Source organism: Thalassophryne amazonica, unplaced genomic scaffold (assembly GCF_902500255.1).
Source record: "Thalassophryne amazonica unplaced genomic scaffold, fThaAma1.1, whole genome shotgun sequence".
In the NCBI taxonomy this organism is placed as follows: Eukaryota; Metazoa; Chordata; class Actinopteri; order Batrachoidiformes; family Batrachoididae; genus Thalassophryne; species Thalassophryne amazonica.
Window position 1 is genome coordinate 32,900 of NW_022986238.1, and position 21,465 is coordinate 54,364.

Genomic DNA, 21,465 nt, shown 5'->3' on the forward strand with positions numbered 1-21,465 from the left:
CTGTAAGACAATCCTGCAGTTTAGCTAATTGGTGTGTGTCCTGTTGGGAAAGTGTAGTGACACGGACCCACAACAGGGGGCGTAAATGAACGGACAATGGAAGGAGTCAAATTATAACACTTTACTGGTGTTAATGTCACAACCAAACACAGCAGAATCAGAATGTGCAACAGTCAATTAATAAAAGGTGTCGTGTGGGCAGGCTCGACGATAGGAGACGCCCGTCTGGAAACGAACCGGAACCACACGATTTCCACCGCCACCTGAACCCGAGGAATACTGGAGCCGCCAAGTTCCGGAGTCCCCAGGTGGCCACTTTCCCGGAGTGTCGGATCTGGTACTGCTGGCAGAAAGCAAAAGACAGTCAAAGGGTGGGTGTGTGAACACCCAGTAACAATGGTGGGAATGCCACCTCCACCTCTCACTCAGCGCGTTGCAGCGGTCTCAGCTGAAAAGGAGCGCCGTCTTGCACAGCCTCCTCAAAAACGACCGGTTCTCCTGCAAACACTCACAATAATAGATTTATCGATCTCACAAAAGGGGCTGAGAGTATTACCTCCAGATGAAGATGATATCTCGGCAGTTTGGTGGAGGTGTCTTCCTGCTTTTATACCAGATGTGTTGATTAGTGACAGCTGTCACGGATGATGGGTGACAGCTGTCACCACGGCTTGTTCCTGAGGCGGCAGCGCCCTCTCGTGCCTGAAGCCCGCACTTCAGGCAGGGCGCCTTCTGGTGGTGGGCCAGCAGTACCTCCTCTTCTGGCAGCCCACACAACATGTCCTCTGGCTTCATGGATAGATAAAGCTGGGTATCATCTGCGTAACAATGAAAAGTTAAGCAATGCCGTCTAATAATACTGCCTAAGGGAAGCATGTATAAAGTGAATAAAATTGGTCCTAGCACAGAACCTTGTGGAACTCCATAATTAACCTTAGTCTGTGAAGAAGATTCCCCATTTACATGAACAAATTGTAATCTATTAGATAAATATGATTCAAACCACCGCAGCGCAGTGCCTTTAATACCTATGGCATGCTCTAATCTCTGTAATAAAATTTTATGGTCAACAGTATCAAAAGCAGCACTGAGGTCTAACAGAACAAGCACAGAGATGACTCCACTGTCTGAGGCCATAATCCATCCCACCTCACAGGTGTGCCATATCAAGATGCTGATTAGACACCATGATTAGTGCACAGGTGTGCCTTAGACTGCCCACAATAAAAGGCCACTCTGAAAGGTTCAGTTTTATCACACAGCACAATGCCACAGATGTCGCAAGATTTGAGGGAGCGTGCAATTGGCATGCTGACAGCAGGAATGTCAACCAGAGCTGTTGCTCGTGTATTGAATGTTCATTTCTCTACCATAAGCCGTCTCCAAATGCGTTTCAGAGAATTTGGCAGTACATCCAACCAGCCTCACAACCGCAGACCACGTGTAACCACACCAGCCCAGGACCTCCACATCCAGCATGTTCACCTCCAAGATCGTCTGAGACCAGCCACTCGGACAGCTGCTGAAACAATCGGTTTGTATAACCAAAGAATTTCTGCACAAACTGTCAGAAACCGTCTCAGGGAAACTCATCTGCATGCTCGTCGTCCTCATCGGGGTCTCGACCTGACTCCAGTTCATCGTCGTAACCGACTTGAGTGGCCAAATGCTCACATTCGCTGGCGTTTGGCACGTTGGAGAGGTGTTCTCTTCACGGATGAATCCCAGTTCACACTGTCCAGGGCAGATGGCAGACAGCGTGTGTGGCGTCGTGTGGGTGAGCGGTTTTCTGATGTCAGTGTTGTGGATCGAGTGGCCCATGGTGGCGGTGGGGTTATGGTATGGGCAGGCGTCTGTTATGGACGAAGAACACAGGTGCATTTTATTGATGGCATTTTGAATGCACAGAGATACCGTGACGAGATCCTGAGACCCATTGTTGTGCCATCCAAGAACATCACCTCATGTTGCAGCAGGATAATGCACGGCCCCATGTTGAAAGGATCTGTACACAATTCTTGGAAGCTGAAAATGTCCCAGTTCTTGCATGGCCGGCATACTCACCGGACATGTCACCCATTGAGCATGTTTGGGATGCTCTGGACCGGCGTATACGACAGCGTGTACCAGTTCCTGCCAATATCCAGCAACTTTGCACAGCCATTGAAGAGGAGTGGACTAACATTCCACAGCCCACAATTGACAACCTCTATGCGAAGGAGATGTGTTGCACTGCATGAGGCAAATGGTGGTCACACCAGATACTGACTGGTATCCCCCCCAATAAAACAAAACTGCACCTTTCAGAGTGGCCTTTTATTGTGGGCAGTCTAAGGCACACCTGTGCACTAATCATGGTGTCTAATCAGCATCTTGATATGGCACACCTGTGAGGTGGGATGGATTATCTCAGCAAAGGAGAAGTGCTCACTATCACAGATTTAGACTGGTTTGTGAACAATATTTGAGGGAAATGGTGATATTGTGTATGTGGAAAAAGTTTTAGATCTTTGAGTTCATCTCATACAAAATGGGAGCAAAACCAAAAAGTGTTGCGTTTATATTTTTGTTGAGTGTACATGTTGAATTGGCACAGGTTTTACGCCGGATGTCCTTCTTGACGCAACTCCACATTACATGGAGAAATGTGGCAGGGGTGCTATATATAAATCAGCATCTGTTCCTAAATTTCCGCTTTGAAACCAAACAAGTCCTGTAGGATAACTCTTGTAAATAGTTTACCTTGGAAATGCACGCACAACACAATTATATATGAAAGAAAGCCCATTAGGTAAACTTTCCACAATGAACAGAGTATAACATACCAGGAATAATACTTTCATGCATGAGGTTAAATGGTCACGTTGTTTTCATTTCTTTTTGTTACAACAATACAATGCAATTTTTCTTTTAAAACGTGGTTACAACTTAAATCTGCATGAGTTCGTCACATGCCCTTCCCCAATTCGTCCAACAGGGGTCACTCTTGTTCCATGGTCTGGATTTTGGATTTCCTTGCAAAATGTGAAAGAGGTCAATACTAGATCAATTTTAACCAGAGAAACTTGGACTGTAATCAACAAGTTGAGGGTAGTTCTTCAGTGAGCTGTTTTTTTCTTGAGTCTAGTTGGAAAGACATATTTTTTAGGGTTTTTGGGAAGAAGATATGTCTTTCTGTGTTTTGTTTTTTCTTTATGGGAGAGGAACTAGCACATTCGGTTTGGGGTCTTATGACACCGAGCCATCCTGTGTCAGCTTGGAAAGTCTCCCTTTGACACCTGGAGATATACCAGGCCTTGCTGTATTGTGTTTTTCCTTTTTGAAGACACTTTCATGGCCTCTTATGCAAACTTAGGATGTTGAAGGTTGGTGACAGCTTTCCGTTACATTCCTCCAACATTGAATCGCCAAGACAAGGAAAGCTGTGAAGGTTGGTGGGTGATGTCTTCCACTTGCAGTGAGGCTGAGGAGGGTTAGTGTCAGACTCGATTCGACTTTTGGTCTCCAACATTGAATCACCAAGACAAGGAAGGCTGTGAAGGTTGGTGGGTGATGTCTTCCACTGGCAGTGAGGCTGAGGAGGGTTAGTGTCAGACTAGCAGAGTGGCTTGGAGTGACTACTACATAACTAAAGTGGTCCGGCTATGGTACCACATCCTACATTTGCCTATTTATTTACACTTAATTTAATCCAAATTTAGTAGCTCGAATACCTGGTCGGTTTTGGGTTCTTGGTCTAAATTTGGGTTAGCTTCGATGTCTTCAGATGGTTCGGCTGCACGTCTTTTCCTTCGGGCTAGCCTGGCGAGGGCTCAAGAACACCTGGTTATACCATTTTGAAGGGTGTTGGCGTATCTGCGCGCCCACAGAGCTAAGCCGAGGGTAGTTAAGTAACTGACGATGGTGGCTACGAACAACAGGGTGTCAGGAGTAGACCAAGCATATGATAGGGCTTGGTATGGTCTAGGATCTTGATTTCAAATCTCTTTCAAAACTTTATCTATCGGGGCCACGTCGATGACTTGAGAGCCCTCATACTGGATTTTCTCCAGGGTTTGTTGGTCTAGTTCAGTAGCAGTTTGGTTATAAAAATCGGATACTTCAATGGCTCCTTCATATTGGTCGGGATGCAGGTGGTAGAGGGATACCTCACCAATGCGGAGCAGGTTGTTTTCGGGTACTGTGACCCACAAAGTCTTTCAAGGGAGTTCAATATGAGTCGCTGTGTCATGACGGTCGTACAATAGTAGGGCTGATTTGTCAGGGTTGTTGACTAACCAGCATTGTCCTACTATCTCTACCTGAGTGTCAGTGACTTGGCAGAATGGTGTGATGGTCGTTGGACAGTGATTTGCCCCGGTAAGTGTTTTGAGACCGCAGATGCCGGCGGTGTCATCTTGAATGAAAGGTTTGCTGGGACACAAATAATGGATATCTTTGGTGACAGTGCACATTTTGAGATTCGGCACTAAGTATAGCTCAGGAAAGCCACCATGGGTGGTGTGTGGTTTTTAAGGTGATTGTCTCCTTGCCAGAGACCTACGTTCACGACACTTTTGAGTCTGTAGATGTTTTCAGTAGTGACAATAGGCAAGTTAAATAGGAACGGCATTTCCAGATCCTCTGGATCTACATAGATTGGAATTGAGCTTCCCAACGTGTACACGAGGTGAGCTTGTAGTGGCGTGACTATGCTATGGGTTGCGGACTCTAGAAGTTGGTGGACCAGGGTTAAAGGGACAATGTAGGGTGGAATCCTACCGACGTCGAGGCTGTCAGTTGAAGATTCGACGTCCCTGGTCATGTCCGCCATGAGCATACTCAACATTTGTGTGTGTGCATAATCTTCCTGCAACACTGACGTTAGTTGGTCAAGTACACCCACGGTCTTTTTGAGCACATTGGTATGGCTGCTAAGGATTACCACGGTGTCTCGTACTGTTTGTCCGATGGTCTCGATACCTTCTCTCTGTATGTTAAGCTGAGCCTGTATATCAGGGATTACCTCTTGGAGCTCGCTAACGTGTCTCTTTACTGTTGATAGTGTGACGGTGTTAACTGCTGATAAGCCAAAACTGAAGAATGATCCTACAGCTGAGGCTGCCATTAGCAGACCTCCAATGAACCTCTTCTCTCTTTTGTTGAGTCCACTCAATTCTGCTTGCGTTACTGTGAACTTCTCCATCTGGCGTAGCATGTGGACTATGTCTGCCTCAGCATGCTTCAGGACAGACTTGGTCCACCGGCTACATGCCCAGGAGACCAGGTTCACTGTACTGCTGGCGAAGTTGGCCCTGTACACTTCTGTGGGGTCGAGCCTGACGAACACCCTCTGCGTGTGCAAGTGGCAGTTTGTTATCAATAAGCTGGTCCTTCAGGACGATGCCCGATTCTGGTCCGAATTCAACCACGTCTGGGGAGGTGTTGGCGACGGTTGCACCGAGGAGCAGCAGGGTCACGAGCCAGGTCATCCTGGCAAACACAGCAAACATGGTTAGAAATTTGTCTTAAAATGGTTAAAGGTTTTTTTTTTTTTTTTTGCTTTTCTGGCTTATAGCACAGAGTTTAAGTTATCTGGCTGATTCTCAATTACAGCGTTAGGCTATTGCCTCTTTTCCGTTTTGTTGTTAAGGACAGAGCTTTTGAGGTTACGCGGTGGTTCACCCCCACTATGGTGGTGTTGGTGAGGTCACCTGAGTTGTTTTATTTGTCCTTTCGGACAAATTTAAAATTATTATTATTAAAGTTAAAATTATTTTCTTAATTTGTCTCAGTCGGTGTGACTCGATTGTTTGGGACGCGGCAGGTGTCGATATTCCTTCAATGCGTCCTCTCGACCTAATGAGTGGTTTTAGGTTCTATCGGCAACTGTGGCATCCCTGGCAAGTCCCATGGGGGGTTTGTGAGGCTTAATTTGGTTGCAGTGTACCCACTTGAAAACTGGTTCTCTTTGACCCTTGCTGCCCTTGATTTGGTATACGACGTCAGAGAGTTTGTCAGTCACCAAACACAGTCCGGTCCAACGGGGTAGCAGCTTGCGAGTTAACCTGGTTGTTTTCTGGCTCAGTTGCCCGAATGAGTAGTACCACACCTTGTCCCATGCTTGTATCTCATGGTGGGACGCCTTCTGGTCATAGTAGGCTTTTCGACCTTCTGCGCTTTTGTTCGTGTTTCTGAGCAAAGGAGAAAGTGGCTTTCAGATGTTCGGTCAGGTCAGTCATGTATTGTTGAGCCGTGTACACTATGCAATCTTTGCCTCCTCTGGCTGGTACAGCAGGTGGAGAGGTAGCATCATCTGATGGCCTGTCATCATTTGAAAAGGGGAAAACCCCGTCGATTCGTGAGGGGTCGCCTGGATGGCCATGAGGACCAAGGGAAGTTTCACATCCCAGTCTCTATGGTTGTCTGCCATGTATTTACGCAGGATGGTCACCACAGTTTGGTTGGCCCTTTCCACCTGTCCTGACCATTGAGGGTGGTGGCTAATGTGGAAGTTCGCCTTTACCTGCAGCACTTGCCAGAGTTGTTGCATGACTTCACTGGTGAGGTGGGTGCTTCTATCTGAGTTTATGCGGCTAGGTAGTCCAAATCGTGAGAAGATGTGATATGAAAAAATAGGCTGTCGTCAAGGCTGTATCATTTGGGGCCGGTAGACATTCCAGCCATTTGGTCACATGTGACAGTGAGGAAATATTTGTTTCCTCTTGCAGACTTTGTGAGGGGTCCAACCCAGTCGATTTGTAGATCTGACCAAGGGAAGGAAATACCTCTTTTTTGTAAGGTAGCTCTGTGAATCGGGTTCACAGGTTGGAATTGGCAACAGACCAAGCAACCTTTGATGTAATCGGTCACATCCTTCTGCATTTTTGGTCAATATGCCACCTGTCGTATCGCATTGTATGTTGCTTTTGTTCCTCTGTGACGTGTGCATGCTGAATCGTGTCCATGCATCAACATCACCCCCCGGTGGTTAGAGGAACCACTAACGCAGGTGAAGAGAGATCCTTGGAACCATAGAACAAGATGCCACAGAGCAGTTGTAGGTTATCTCGGGCGTGGTACAGCTGTTTCAAGTCCGGGACGGAAGCAAAATCATTCTCAGTGAGTGGGTGAACCTGAGGATCAGTTAGGTGAAGCACCATTTTGTTTATGGCTGGGTCCAGAGCCTGGAGTGAAGTCAGGTCGGAGTCGGAGAAAGCTGGAGCGACCGAGGCTGTTGTGGGGACGGGGGCTGTGACAGGGTCTGCGGTAGCAGTCCTGGCACGAGTCACCACTGATACAGAATGGGTGGGTGGGTGGGTGGGGCAGAAGTGCCTCATCGAATGCCCACGGCGTGCCATCCAGAGCGCCTTGCTTGGCAAGTGTGTCAACCAAGTCATTAAATTCTTTGTCTTGGCCTGGTGTGCGGCAGTGACCTCGGACCTTTTTCCAGTATATCTGGAGGTCGTGCGTCGTTATGAGGTGGTCACAAGCTGCAAACAGTTCTTTGTGTTTGACTGATCTCCTGTTGGAGGTCACAAAACCATTGCGTTTCCAGCAGGGTAGATGGCCCAAAAAGCTAAGGCAGGCATAGTTCGAATCTGTGCATAGCACAAATGTTTTGACATTTTGCGCCACAGCTAACTGGCATGTTATGAGTATGCCAGCAATTTCTGCATACTGAGAGGACCGTGGTCCCAGTTGGAACTTTTGTGGCTCATGTGGTGTGTTGTCAATCCACGCGACCCCCACTCCTGCCTGGGCGACTGTTTCATGGTGAAATGGACAGCCATCCACGTAAGCAGTGATCATGCCTCGGCAGGCATTGGGGTCAAAGTAATGGTGACTGGGGGAGTCGGGTGGTGACACGTCTTCGTTAAACTGGGTTGCAGCCGGTGTGTCTTCAGTGCAGCGCTGGCAAGCAGCTAAACCTGTGCCTAGGGGAGTTTTGCGGTCTTGTGCGTACCGCACCTCCATGTCAAAACTTTGCAGTGCCATCAACCACGAGGCAACTCTTGAGTTTGTTACTACACCTTCTCGCAGTCTTTGACTGTTAAGGAATGTCACTGGTTGATGATTGGTTTCTACAATGACTTTTCGTCCACCCAGATAGTTGGCAAAATTATTCACAGCCCAGACTGTGGCTAGTAGGGCTTTTTCACAGTCACTGAATTTAAGTTCCGGCACTTGTAGTGTTTTGCTCGCATATGCGACCACTCGCCTGTCTTTGTCGTACATCTAGTACAGTCCTGCGCTTAGGCACTGATTGGAGAATCCTACCTCTAGGTGCAATTCTTTACTACAATCGGGGTATGCTAGGCATGGGGCTGAGCAGAGTTTGTCTTTCAGAGCCTGCATGGCCTGTTCTTGGGGTTCACCCCATAGGAATGGCATATCATTTTTGAGCAGGTCTGTCAGTGGTTTTGCCAAATCTGCATAGTTTTCAATGAATTGGCGGGAGTAGTTGCACACTCCCACAAAGCTGCGCAGTTCTGTTAGGTGTGTAGGCGGTTTGATGTTGGTGATGCCTTGGACTCGTCCAACTTGTGGTTGCACTCCGTCTGGTTCGACAAGGAAGCCCACATAGTTGACCTTGGTCCGACACCATTGACACTTTGAGAGTGAGATTTTAGTACCAGTAGTCGTGAGTTGGCTCAGAATGTGGTCTATCTCATCCAAATGCATGTCTAATGTGGGGTTTCGCATTAGGATGTCGTCAACATAGATTAGGGTGCCTCGCTTGTTAGCATCGGGGCATGCCTTGTTCAAGAAGATGTTGAATTCTGCAGGTGAGTTGGCATAGCCAAATGGGCACCTGGTGAAAGTGTACTGGCAGTTGGTGAAGGTGAATGCCAGTTTCTGTTGATCATCTTCATGGACAGGAATTGTCCAGAACCCGGAGGCCACGTCAAGCGTGGAAAAATATCTTGCGTCTTTCACTTTAGGAAGTTCCTGCTCTAACCAAGTCATTGGCCATCGAGATAGCGACACCTGTTGGTTGAGCTTGCAGTAATCGATAGTAAGTCTCCACTTACCGTTTGGTTTGATTACTGGCCATACAGGGGCTGAATAGGTGCTGTTGCATGGTCTTATGATCCCTTTTCCCAATAGGTCAAGGTCAAGGTCAACTTTATTGTCCCATTAGGGAAATTTGTCTTAGGTATTGCACTACATTATTGCTTCACAGGGCAAAGAACAATTTACAAAATGACACAAATCACATAAAACACAAGAATTAAAATCTAGACTAAAATCAGGAAATACATTACAATGACAACACAGAGACATTCAACTATTTAAAGTGTTGAGAAAAGTGCCAGATGCTAAAGTGCTGAAGTTTATTGCAAGTTATTCTATTGCACTAGTTACTTGCATTATTTAGCAGTTTGATAGAAACTGGAACAAATGATAATTTGAGACGATTTGTTTTACACTTTGGTATACGAAATCTTCTTCCTGAAGGGAGAAGTTCATACTCTGAGGACAGTGGGTGAGTAGAGTCTGAGCAGATTTTTGTTGCCTGCGTCATAACTGACTGGTTAAACAGCTTCTCAGTGGACTCATATTTTTTCATACCAGTTATTTTCATTGCTGTTTTGTGCATGTTAGACAACCTAGTTTTAAGTTGAACTGTAAGGTCACCAAACCAGGCACTGATTCCATATCTAATTAGGCTCTCTAAGATAGCTTTGTAGAAAATTAGCATGATCTGATTGCTAACACCATAAAGCCTCAAAAAATACATTCTTTGTATTCTTTCAATGTGTGATTTCCAGTTTAGCAAATTATCGATATGGACCCGTAGATATTTATATGTTGCCACCTGATTTATAGTTTGGTCTGAAATGACTACTGGCTTGTGTGTCGTCACTTGCCTTGGGTCAAAAACCATCTCTTGTGTTTTTGACATGTTTAAAATCAGATGGTTTTTGTCACACCACTTAATAAAGGTGTCAATCTCATTGTAGTAGACAAAAGGGTCCATGTCCTTATGCAAGAGGCTCACAATCCAACAAATCATTGGCAAAGGATGCTCGGTATTTATAGAGTAGATCTCTTAGGCGTCCTCGCTCCTTATCATTCTTGAAAGCGTCTGCTGCTGTTAAGACTTGTTCTACCTTGGTTAAGGTTCAGAGCTGGTTCAATGTCATTTCCAGCATTTGTTTTGTTCTGAGAGTCGACCGTGAGGACCGTAAGGGTCTGGAGGACCATGTGGTCAGGGTCATCAAGGTCTATTCTGCCGACAGTGTCTTCCTCAGAGATGATCGCTGGAAATACAGTGATCGCTCCTGAGGGTTTGGAAAAGACAATCCCCCATTGTGAACAGGGAAGAAGCGATGGAGGGACTTGGCCAAGAACTGGGATGTTCAGCTCAAAGTCCTGGAATTCAGTGCTGATTATCCAGCCCAGTGGGGTGGCTTTGGGAATCAGGATGTCTTCGCCAGTGTCATTATGCACTACCAAACAAGTTGTACGACTTCTTAGGCTCAGAAGTGGGGTGGCTTCGAGAGACAGTCCCAGTTTGGTGAAGAGCTGGGATGGCTGGAAGACTACCTGTGAGTGTCGGAGCAGTTGTCCTGGAGGTGGGCTTCATAGATAATTGGCAAAGTTTCTGGGGAAAACCTGGTCTTGTTAGGAGAGACGGCATCCATCCCACTTTGGATGGAGCAGCTCTCATTTCTAGAAATCTGGCCAATTTTCTTAAATCCTCCAAACCGTGACTATCCAGGGTTGGGACCAGGAAGCAGAGTTGTAGTCTTACACACCTCTCTGCAGCTTCTCTCCCCCTGCCATCCCCTCATTACCCCATCCCCGTAGAGACGGTGCCTGCTCCCAGACCACCAATAACCAGCAAAAATCTATTTAATAAAAATTCAAAAAGAAAAAATAATATAGCACCTTCAACTGCACCACAGACTAAAACAGTTAAATGTGGTCTATTAAACATTAGGTCTCTCTCTTCTAAGTCCCTGTTAGTAAATGATATAATAATTGATCAACATATTGATTTATTCTGCCTTACAGAAACCTGGTTACAGCAGGATGAATATGTTAGTTTAAATGAGTCAACACCCCCGAGTCACACTAACTGTCAGAATGCTCGTAGCACGGGCCGAGGCGGAGGATTAGCAGCAATCTTCCATTCCAGCTTATTAATTAATCAAAAACCCAGACAGAGCTTTAATTCATTTGAAAGCTTGACTCTTAGTCTTGTCCATCCAAATTGGAAGTCCCAAAAACCAATTTTATTTGTTATTACCTATCGTCCACCTGGTCGTTACTGTGAGTTTCTCTGTGAATTTTCAGACCTTTTGTCTGACTTAGTGCTTAGCTCAGATAAGATAATTATAGTGGGCGATTTTAACATCCACACAGATGCTGAGAATGACAGCCTCAACACTGCATTTAATCTATTGTTAGACTCGATTGGCTTTGCTCAAAATGTAAATGAGTCCACCCACCACTTTAATCATATCTTAGATCTTGTTCTGACTTATGGTATGGAAATTGAAGACTTAACAGTATTCCCTGAAAACTCCCTTCTGTCTGATCATTTCTTAATAACATTTACATTTACTCTGGTGGACTACCCAGCAGTGGGGAATAAGTTTCATTACACTAGAAGTCTTTCAGAAAGCGCTGTAACTAGGTTTAAGGATATGATTCCTTCTTTATGTTCTCTAATGCCATATACCAACAGAGTGCAGAGTAGCTACCTAAACTCTGTAAGTGAGATAGAGTATCTCGTCAATAGTTTTACATCCTCATTGAAGACAACTTTGGATGCTGTAGCTCCTCTGAAAAAGAGAGCTTTAAATCAGTAGTGCCTGACTCCATGGTATAACTCTCAAACTCGCAGCTTAAAGCAGATAACCCGTAAGCTGGAGAGGAAATGGCGTCTCACTAATTTAGAAGATCTTCACTTAGCCTGGAAAAAGAGTCTGTTGCTCTATAAAAAAGCCCTCCGTAAAGCTAGGACATCTTACTACTCATCACTAATTGAAGAAAATAGGAACAACCCCAGGTTTCTTTTCAGCACTGTAGCCATGACTTTCTTTGCTAATAAAATTTTAACATTAGAGAAAAAATTACTCATAACCATCCCAAAGACGTATCATTATCTTTGGCTGCTTTCAGTGATGCCTCTTTCTCTCCGATTGTTCTGTCTGAGTTATTTTCATTAGTTACTTCATTCAAACCATCAACATGTTTATTAGACCCCATTCCTACCAGGCTGCTCAAGGAAGCCCTACCATTATTTAATGCGTCGATCTTAAATATGATCAATCTATCTTTATTAGTTGGTTATGTACCACAGGCTTTTAAGGTGGCAGTAATTAAACCATTACTTAAAAAGCCATCACTTGACCCAGCTATCTTAGCTAATTATAGGCCAATCTCCAACCTTCCTTTTCTCTCAAAAATTCTTGAAAGGGTAGTTGTAAAACAGCTAACTGATCATCTGCAGAGGAATGGTCTATTTGAAGAGTTTCAGTCAGGTTTTAGAATTCATCATAGTACAGAAACAGCATTAGTGAAGGTTACAAATGATCTTCTTATGGCCTCAGACAGTGGACTCATCTCTGTGCTTCTTCTGTTAGACCTCAGTGCTGCTTTTGATACTGTTGACCATAAAATTTTATTACAGAGATTAGAGCATGCCATAGGTATTAAAGGCACTGCGCTGTGGTGGTTTGAATCATATTTATCTAATAGATTACAATTTGTTCATGTAAATGGGGAATCTTCTTCACAGACTAAGGTTAATTATGGAGTTCCACAAGGTTCTGTGTCAGGACCAATTTTATTCACTTTATACATGTTTCCCTTAGGCAGTGTTATTAGACAGCATTGCTTAAATTTTCATTGTTACGCAGATGATACCCAGCTTTATCTATCCATGAAGCCAGAGGACACACAACAATTAGCTAAACTGCAGGATTGTCTTACAGACATAAAGACATGGATGACCTCTAATTTCACCCTCTCTACTTTTAAGATTAGGCTTAAAACTTTCCTTTTTGCTAAAGCTTATAGTTAGGGCTGGATCACGTGACCCTGAACCATCCCTTAGTTATGCTGCTATAGACTTAGACTGCTGGGGGGTTCCCATGATGCACTGAGTGTTTCTTTCTCTTTTTGCTCTGTATGCACCACTCTGCATTTAATCATTAGTGATTGATCTCTGCTCTCTTCCACAGCAAGTCTTTTTGCTGGTTCTCTCCCTCAGCCCCAACCAGTCCCAGCAGAAGACTGCCCCTCCCTGAGCCTGGTTCTGCTGGAGGTTTCTTCCTGTTAAAAGGGAATTTTTCCTTCCCACTGTCGCCAAGTGCTTGCTCACAGGGGGTCGTTTTGACCGTTGGGGTTTTTACGTAATTATTGTATGGCCTTGCCTTACAATATAAAGCGCCTTGGGGCAACTGTTTGTTGTGATTTGGCGCTATATAAATAAAATTGATTTGATTTGATTTAAATGTGTACGCCGGTGGGCAGGCCTCATTTAAGGGGAGGACAGATGTAGGTTTAAGCCAGGTTTCACATAACCCAATCATATCTAATTGATGATCCATAATTAGATCATTAATCAGCAATGATTTTGAGGATAGTGATCTTATGTTAATGAGACCCAGTCTAAGGACCTCAGTGGGGTTGACAGTTGAACTGTTTGGATTTAGGGGTGGTTCCAGAGTAACATTTATAAGGTGCCTAGAAGTAGGTTTAGGTTTGAGACATTCCACGAGCGTTGTAGGTAGCATACACAAAATCTTTGGTATTGCTGGAACAACCACTGGGCCATCCACAATTTCAACATCATCCAATCTAGTAATGGGTATTAAGTTTGCAAAGCATATCCCTCTATGATTTTTATGGACACGTCTACAGAAGCAGGCCACAGTCTCAACTTGTTGAATTTCCCTCCCTGGCAGATAAACTACACTAATTTCCCCACTAAGCTAATGGATTCCACACCCACATTTGTAATAAGCCTTGCAGGGTCTCTAATCACCTGCTCCGTGGCCTGCTGTAAATTTCTAATGTTACCCTCCCTGTGGAGCTCTATCTATGTTCGCAGACAAGATGGCGGTGCCTTCCCCAGTAGGGTGGAGGCCGTCCGGCATCAGCAAGCCACAGCGGCCCCAGAACAAAGGCCAATTATCAGTAAAGCTAAAGCCTTGCTGTCTACAGAATTGCACCAGCCACCTATTTAAAGATGTCAGCCTGCTAAACGCCTCATCAGTACCCCGTGAGGGGAGGGGACCAGAGATTATTAATCGATGCTGACACATCATAATTTATGTTCCCGTTTACAGCAGAGGTTATATTTTTTTCCGCAGACTCAGGGTGTTTGGGGTTGATCGGAACATCTCATTTCTGTTTTATCATGTTGTTTTGGAAAGCATTTTCCAGTATGGGATGTCATCTTGGTACGGTAATCTCTCTGTCCAGTTAAAATCTAAGGTTGCTCGTCTGGTGAAGACTGCCATGAAAGTTGTAGGGAGGACTGGAAACTCTACCCTGCAGTCCATGTATGAACAGTCTGTTCTCAAACAAGCACTGCGAGTTTTTTCAGATCCTTCCCACATCCTCTATCCTGAGTTTGAACTCCTACCGTCTGGTAGGCGATTCAGTGCAGACTGAATCGCTTTAAAAACTCATTCGTGCCCACGTCAATTAGAGTCTTAAATAATGGTTCCTGGGATAGGTAGTAGGATTGTGCATTAATGACATGGTGGCATTGCTATTCCGTGTTATTTGCTCATTGTCAGCATTTTCCTTTTAACCATATGTGGGAGACAGCTGTGCAATAGGGGTATGTGTTTTAGGGATATGTGCAATATGCATGAATCCTTTGTGTGATACTGCTGTGTAATAGGGGTGTGTGCAATTTGGGCTTCCTTTGCCTAGCCACAGTTTGAAAGCCGTCCTCCACAGCCGGCATTTCTAGGCTGATGCTAATGGGCTTGCTAGCCGGCCCAACACTAACCTCATCTGGAGTGCCACTAACATCTAACTCCACTGAGCTAAGAAGCTGCTCTAACTCACGGACACGGCTCTCTAAGAGAGCCACCCTATCTTCCAACATCATGCAGGATTTACGGAGGGTGTAAAGTAGGTAAAGTAGTGTACTTTGTGCACTAAGAAATTCAAGAGTATAGCCAAGCTAACTAATAATGGATAAGCTAGCCACTCCCAAGACACACAGGATTCACACAGATGTAAATAAATGAATTAAAATTCACAGTAGTTACACTGAAAAAGTAGCAGAAGTATTAGACTTGAGGAACAGTTTAAAAAAAAAACCTACGAGTAAACCACTCCTAAGATTAACACAAGAGTAAAGCACTAAGCTAAAATTCACAACAGTTACAGTAAAAAACTAACAGAAGTATTATAGAAACGGGGGGGGGTCAAACTAGCTAATGCCAAGCTAACCACTAGTGAAAATGCTACCCACTCCTAAGATTTACACAAGAGTAAAATAATGACCTAGCAGCAGCAGTTACACTGAAAAACTAACAGAAGTATTAAACAGGTAAAAAAGAAACAGCTATAAAAGTAACGGTGGGGGGAGGGGGGGGGAGTCGAACTAGATAGCGAACGCTACCCGCTAGTGAATGCTAATCGCTAGTGAATGCTAACTGCTAGTGATTCACAACAAGACTGTAGTTAAATAAGATTCAGAGTAGATACACTTAACAGCCAGAAGAGTGCTAAACAGAAATAAACGAAACGTATACAACCATGTAACGTTTGGAAGAGCGTCACAACAGCAAACAATCCAGTGGAAGCCACTGGTAGAGTGGCTGGGAAGTGCCAAAAGTGCCAAAACTCCTCTCTGTTACAAATACAGAAGTTGGTTCATTGTCCTGATTAAATACAAAGAGATTTTTGGCCACCAGAAATTTTAGTAAGGCCCTACTCCTTGATTTGTATTTGAGCTCCCCCAGCCTACATGTGAGCATTGGCATCACAACCAAGCAGGACAGGGAGATGTCTCTCTTTGCATTAGTTAGCAGTACTAACCATTTCCCTTGATGGTGGGGGATCTGGTGAGTCAAATGGAAGGTAGACAGATGCAGTGACCATAGCCTTGTCCTCACCATTCCAGTTAAATTGAACTGCAACTGCATCAGGCAGTGCTGTGAATTGTACTACTTTTGTAAGTGATATTGCTGCTCTGGGCTTCTCACTGCATGAATCATACAGGAGAGCGCCCCCGTAGGTAACCCAGGCCTCTTATGCGACTGCTAAAAAGCCAGAGTTCTTGGATTAGGCCTATAGCTGTATGCATCTCACTGAGATGAGCACACAAAACAGCACTCCCCTCCTTACAGTGATATAAATTAATCTGGATAACATTTATGACTGTCTCCGGCCATTTTATGGCCCAGTCACACAGCACACGATGATTCCTGAACGAAGGGAAAAAGTAAAAGTCACAGTTCATTGGGAAAAGGTGCACGAAAGAGCTTTATCACCGAACAGCCTGCGAAGCGAGCGCAAAAGGGATGAAAGAGGAACTTAACAAAACCGAAGCTAACGATCTTGATGTTTTGAATGAAATGCGTCTGGAGCCACAGCTGGAGCAGTGTGTGTCTGCATCTCTGAGTTCCAGGACTCAGCGCTGGGACAGAGCTCATAGCACCTGAGTCCTGGAGAAACTGCAAACAGAAGCTGTGGAGATCTGTGTGCACGTCGGTGGACCACCTGCTCTGGTTCCTCATCCAGATCATCAGAATCCTCACTGTCTGACGACACGCTGGGCGCTCCATTTTACTCCAATTAAAAAAAAAAACAAAAAACTGGTGTACCATGGTCACTGCTGTATCATTTTACTCAGCCATATATATTGATTTATAACAGGAAACTGTCAAAAGGGGGAATAAATATAAGTGTAAAGATGTTTGAATATATCAGAGCAGTAAATTAATCAGTGCGTGTGAACGCGCGCATTGACTCACACGTGCGGTTTTTCCACCAGCTGATCACTGATCCACAACGTGAATTCTTCCTTCCAGAACAGCTTTATATCATCATTTTGATTCATCTGCCTGTTGCCACATGTACAGAAGGACTGGATTGTCATTCCTACACTCAGATTGTTATATTTAATCAATCAATCAATCAATCAATTTTTTATATAGCGCCAAATCACAACAAACAGTTGCCCCAAGGCGCTTTATATTGTAAGGCAAAGCCATACAATAATTATGTAAAACCCCAACGGTCAAAACGACCCCCTGTGAGCAAGCACTTGGCTACAGTGGGAAGGAAAAACTCCCTTTTAACAGGAAGAAACCTCCAGCAGAACCAGGCTCAGGGAGGGGCAGTCTTCTGCTGGGACTGGTTGGGGCTGAGGGAGAGAACCAGGAAAAAGACATGCTGTGGAGGGGAGCAGAGATCGATCACTAATGATTAAATGCAGAGTGGTGCATACAGAGCAAAAAGAGAAAGAAACAGTGCATCATGGGAACCCCCCAGCAGTCTACGTCTATAGCAGCATAACTAAGGGATGGTTCAGGGTCACCTGATCCAGCCCTAACTATAAGCTTTAGCAAAAAGGAAAGTTTTAAGCCTAATCTTAAAAGTAGAGAGGGTGTCTGTCTCCCTGATCTGAATTGGGAGCTGGTTCCACAGGAGAGGAGCCTGAAAGCTGAAGGCTCTGCCTCCCATTCTACTCTTACAAACCCTAGGAACTACAAGTAAGCCTGCAGTCTGAGAGCGAAGCGCTCTATTGGGGTGATATGGTACTACGAGGTCCCTAAGATAAGATGGGACCTGATTATTCAAAACCTTATAAGTAAGAAGAAGAATTTTAAATTCTATTCTAGAATTAACAGGACTCTTATTATTAATAAATAATAAGCGCACGTGGCAGCTGCTGCTGCCGCTGATGCTGCATTCAAGTACCGTCGGAAATTACATAACTTTTTTGTTGTTTCAAATTCAACAGTTGCTTGTGGCAAAATAATTAATTGTATCCACACAAAACATTAATTCTGGCCTCTGTAAGGTGCCTGAACCCATTGAACCTGACTCTCCACCCAGATAAAAAAATGCAAGCAAACAGGCTGAGTTTGCCCTGTAATTTCTGACGGTACATGAACGCAGCAGCAGCCTCAGCGCTCACAAACTGGCTTCTGCGCTGTGTGAAAAAGTTCAGCTGCTCCAACGAAGTCAAATTAAACAATAACGTTACAAAAACTAAACAAATGATTAAAAAACGTCAAGAATGACAGCAAAATGAAACACAGACGAACTGAGTTTTTTGTTGGCCTTTGTTCAAATTTTTCAACAGTTTAAAAATCCTGATGAAGGACCAGCTGCAGGAACGAAGCTGCCCAAAGGTTAAACAATGCCAACGAAAGTCCAGATTTCTTGTTTCGTCAGGGCTTCATTGCCCTTCGTTAAGTCCCATGTGACTGGGCCATTAGCAAGACTTTCATATTAGTTATCTTATACGCTACAGACGACTTTGCTACTGACTTTAAAAGTCAAGCGGCTCAGCTCAATGTAGGGTCTGTTCTCCAGTCCCTCAAGCCACATCCAAGAGTTCTTGTTCACTCCAAGCAAAAGAAATGGCCCACCCTCTTGGGGTTGGGTGTGGAGGACTCGCCAGACCTCCATATGAAGGCCTGGATTTTGCCTCTGGAGTCTCTGCAAAATAATCCTGGACTCCTGCGGGGGACCAGCAATGAATACAGAAACACTCCTCAGTGTTGGAAGGTCTCAAACACTCTTAGCTAGGAAGGTGTGGCCCTCCCACTCAGGAACTGCCAAAACACTTCTCATGAGCCAGTCCAGTGAGGACCCGTTCACGCAGGTTATCCAAAATGTCCCCTGCACAAGTCCAAATGGTAAATGGACTGCATTTATATGTGCTTTTCCATCTGCATGAGACAATAATGTGTTATATGGCTGGGGGGGGCCTGGCTGCCGGTTTGTTTGTCTTTTGTTTTCCTCCCAGGTGGCGTGCATTTGGGACTGAGTGGCTGTGTTGCTGAGGCTGTCAGGACCTCACCCTGATCACCTGCGACTCGTCAGGACTCACAGCTGAGGTGCATCTGGCTGGATTGGAGCATGTTGGCATTTAAGACTGGAGTGCACAGTGTGTATTTGCCAGAGACCTCGACCTTGTGACCAGACGGGTGAGATCGTCGTCTTCGGGAGCCATCTCATCAAGCAGCGGACGCTGAGAAACGTCCAGGTTTGATTGCACAGTCTGTGAAAGAGGAGGGGGTGAGGTCTCACGCTCGTCAGCACACTTCCTGAGGTACGTTAGATTTTGTGACTAACAGTTATAAGCAGTCAGTAATGTGGTGTCCCTCACACCTTATTGTATTGAGCTGTATGTTAGTCATGTATCAGCTTCCACTGCGGTGGAGTTTTGTGAACGGGATTTCCATGCCTGCAGGTTGGGAAGCTGATCAGTAATCAATCCCAGGAAGTGTTTGCTGTTTGTACCACCTTTAAGTGTTCTGTGTGTAGAGTGTGGACTCACATAATGGTTCCTTCTTTCACAGACTCGGTTGTTGCGGCCACCTGGGGGGTGTCGGCGGGGTCCTTGGGTCCGAAACAGCTTCTGGCTCCGGACCATTAGTGCTGCTGGGAGCGCACCACGCCAGGCCGCACCTTTCTGTTATTACATTTTCACTGTTATGTATTAAATTCAGTTAGCCTTTGTACCGTGCTCTGCTTATTCCATACTGGGTCCTTCAAACGCTGGTTCGGTTCTCCGAGCTGCGTCCGACACATAACAGTAGTCTCTGGCCAAACATCACGGACCCAGCGGTAGCAGAGACGGTAACGGCGCCGGGAAGCGCTCAGGACGTTCAGTGGTTATCCGATCAGGTTGCGGGGCTCTCCGCCCGGAAGGTGCGTGTTTGAGACCCATTACTGGATACTAATTTGTGCTCCTCTTGCAGCCGTGTTCCTGTGTTGTGCCTCATCCTGTGGATCGTGGTGGAGTGTGACTGGCGACGGCTTCGCGTCACACATCCGACCGGATAAGGGAGGTGTAAACGGGAGCTGCAAGAGTGCGTTTGTAATGGGTTCACGCGCACGTGCGGAGCTCTGTTAGCACGGGTCGCTGGGGCTTCCTGTGTTACAGTCGTAGCCCCGTTTCCCCGGATAAAGGTAACTACTGCGTCTGTTGTATCAGCTCCGGCGTTATTTAGTTGAGCACATTTTGGGTTGTGTGGTGCACTCAGCTGCGCCACAAAAGCAGCTCGTTTGTTTTTATTCTGTCGCCCAAGGGGTTTTTTTCATTTTTAGCACTCTGGTTCCCCCTTGTGGTGACTGAATCACGGTACTCGTCAAGCTCTTGAGTAGGAACAGGTGTGTTCCATTTGGTTGAGCTTGACGGTATAACTCACTGATTTGTTTTGTGTTAGTTCATTTGTGTGGGTGGTTTTTTGAGTTGGTTTTGTGTGGGCTTTTCTTTTTTTGTTGTCCACTATTTGTCTGGGGGTGTGACCCTGTAGCCTTTGCAAAAAACAAAACAAACACAAAGAGAACAGGGACCCAAACAACTGTGTGTTGGTCTGTTTTTTTTTCTTTTGTTTCATTTTTGTTTCACATCCCCAGGGTTGGATGGAACGGTCCCCTGGGGGGGATGGGGTGGTCTTTGGGTTGTTTTTTCTCTTTGTTTTTTGTTATGCCCTCTCTTCTCCTCTGACTCCAGCCGGGTGTGCCGTAGTGTCGGCATTGCTGGAGGGGTGCAGTTAGGGTTGTGCTGGGCGTTTCCCAGGTAGCCTCTGTCACCCGGGAGGGGAGGGGGGGGGGGTTTGGGTTTTTTTTTTGTTTTCCCTCCCCCAGTTTCCGCCCTCAGGGGTTTGACTGTGGTGTCCCTCTGGGGGGGAACGGGCGTTGGGTCCATCTAGCCGTGGACGGCCGGGGGCTGGGTCCATTAGTCATGCGGGGAGGCGTCTCCTGGGGTTGACGAGTGGTCCTCTGGGGGGCGCTGGTGGTCCCCGTGGGTGACGTTGGATCCCAGAGGGACCTCGGCCGTGGTTATTACTCCTGGAGCTGGCGGGTGGCCCTCTGGGGGGGTGTTGGTCCCTACGTGTCGTTTGGGGGGGAGGAGGGGGGGGTATTTTGGCATTGTTTGTGAGCTTAAATTTGGAATTGTTTTTTCTTTTCTCCCCTTCCTGGGGTTTGATGGAACGGTCCTCTGGGGGGGGGGGGGGGTGTTTTAGTGTTTTGTTTGTGGTCTTGGGTTGGGTTGTTTTTCCTTTCCTCCCCTTCCCTGGGGTTTGATGGGACGGTCCCCTGGGGCGGGGGGGGTGTTTTGGTTGTTTTGTGTTATGACTAATCACACATGTTTGGTTAAAGGCTGACCGCACAGGTGTAGGAACTCCTGGCCACACCTGTGCTGAGACTGTCAAACAAGGGCAAAGATGCAGCCAGTTCAACCAGTCTGTTGGAGACGAACGCAGACGCGGTTTCCAGCCATGGTCCCTGGAGGGGGGTGTTTCTCCTGGG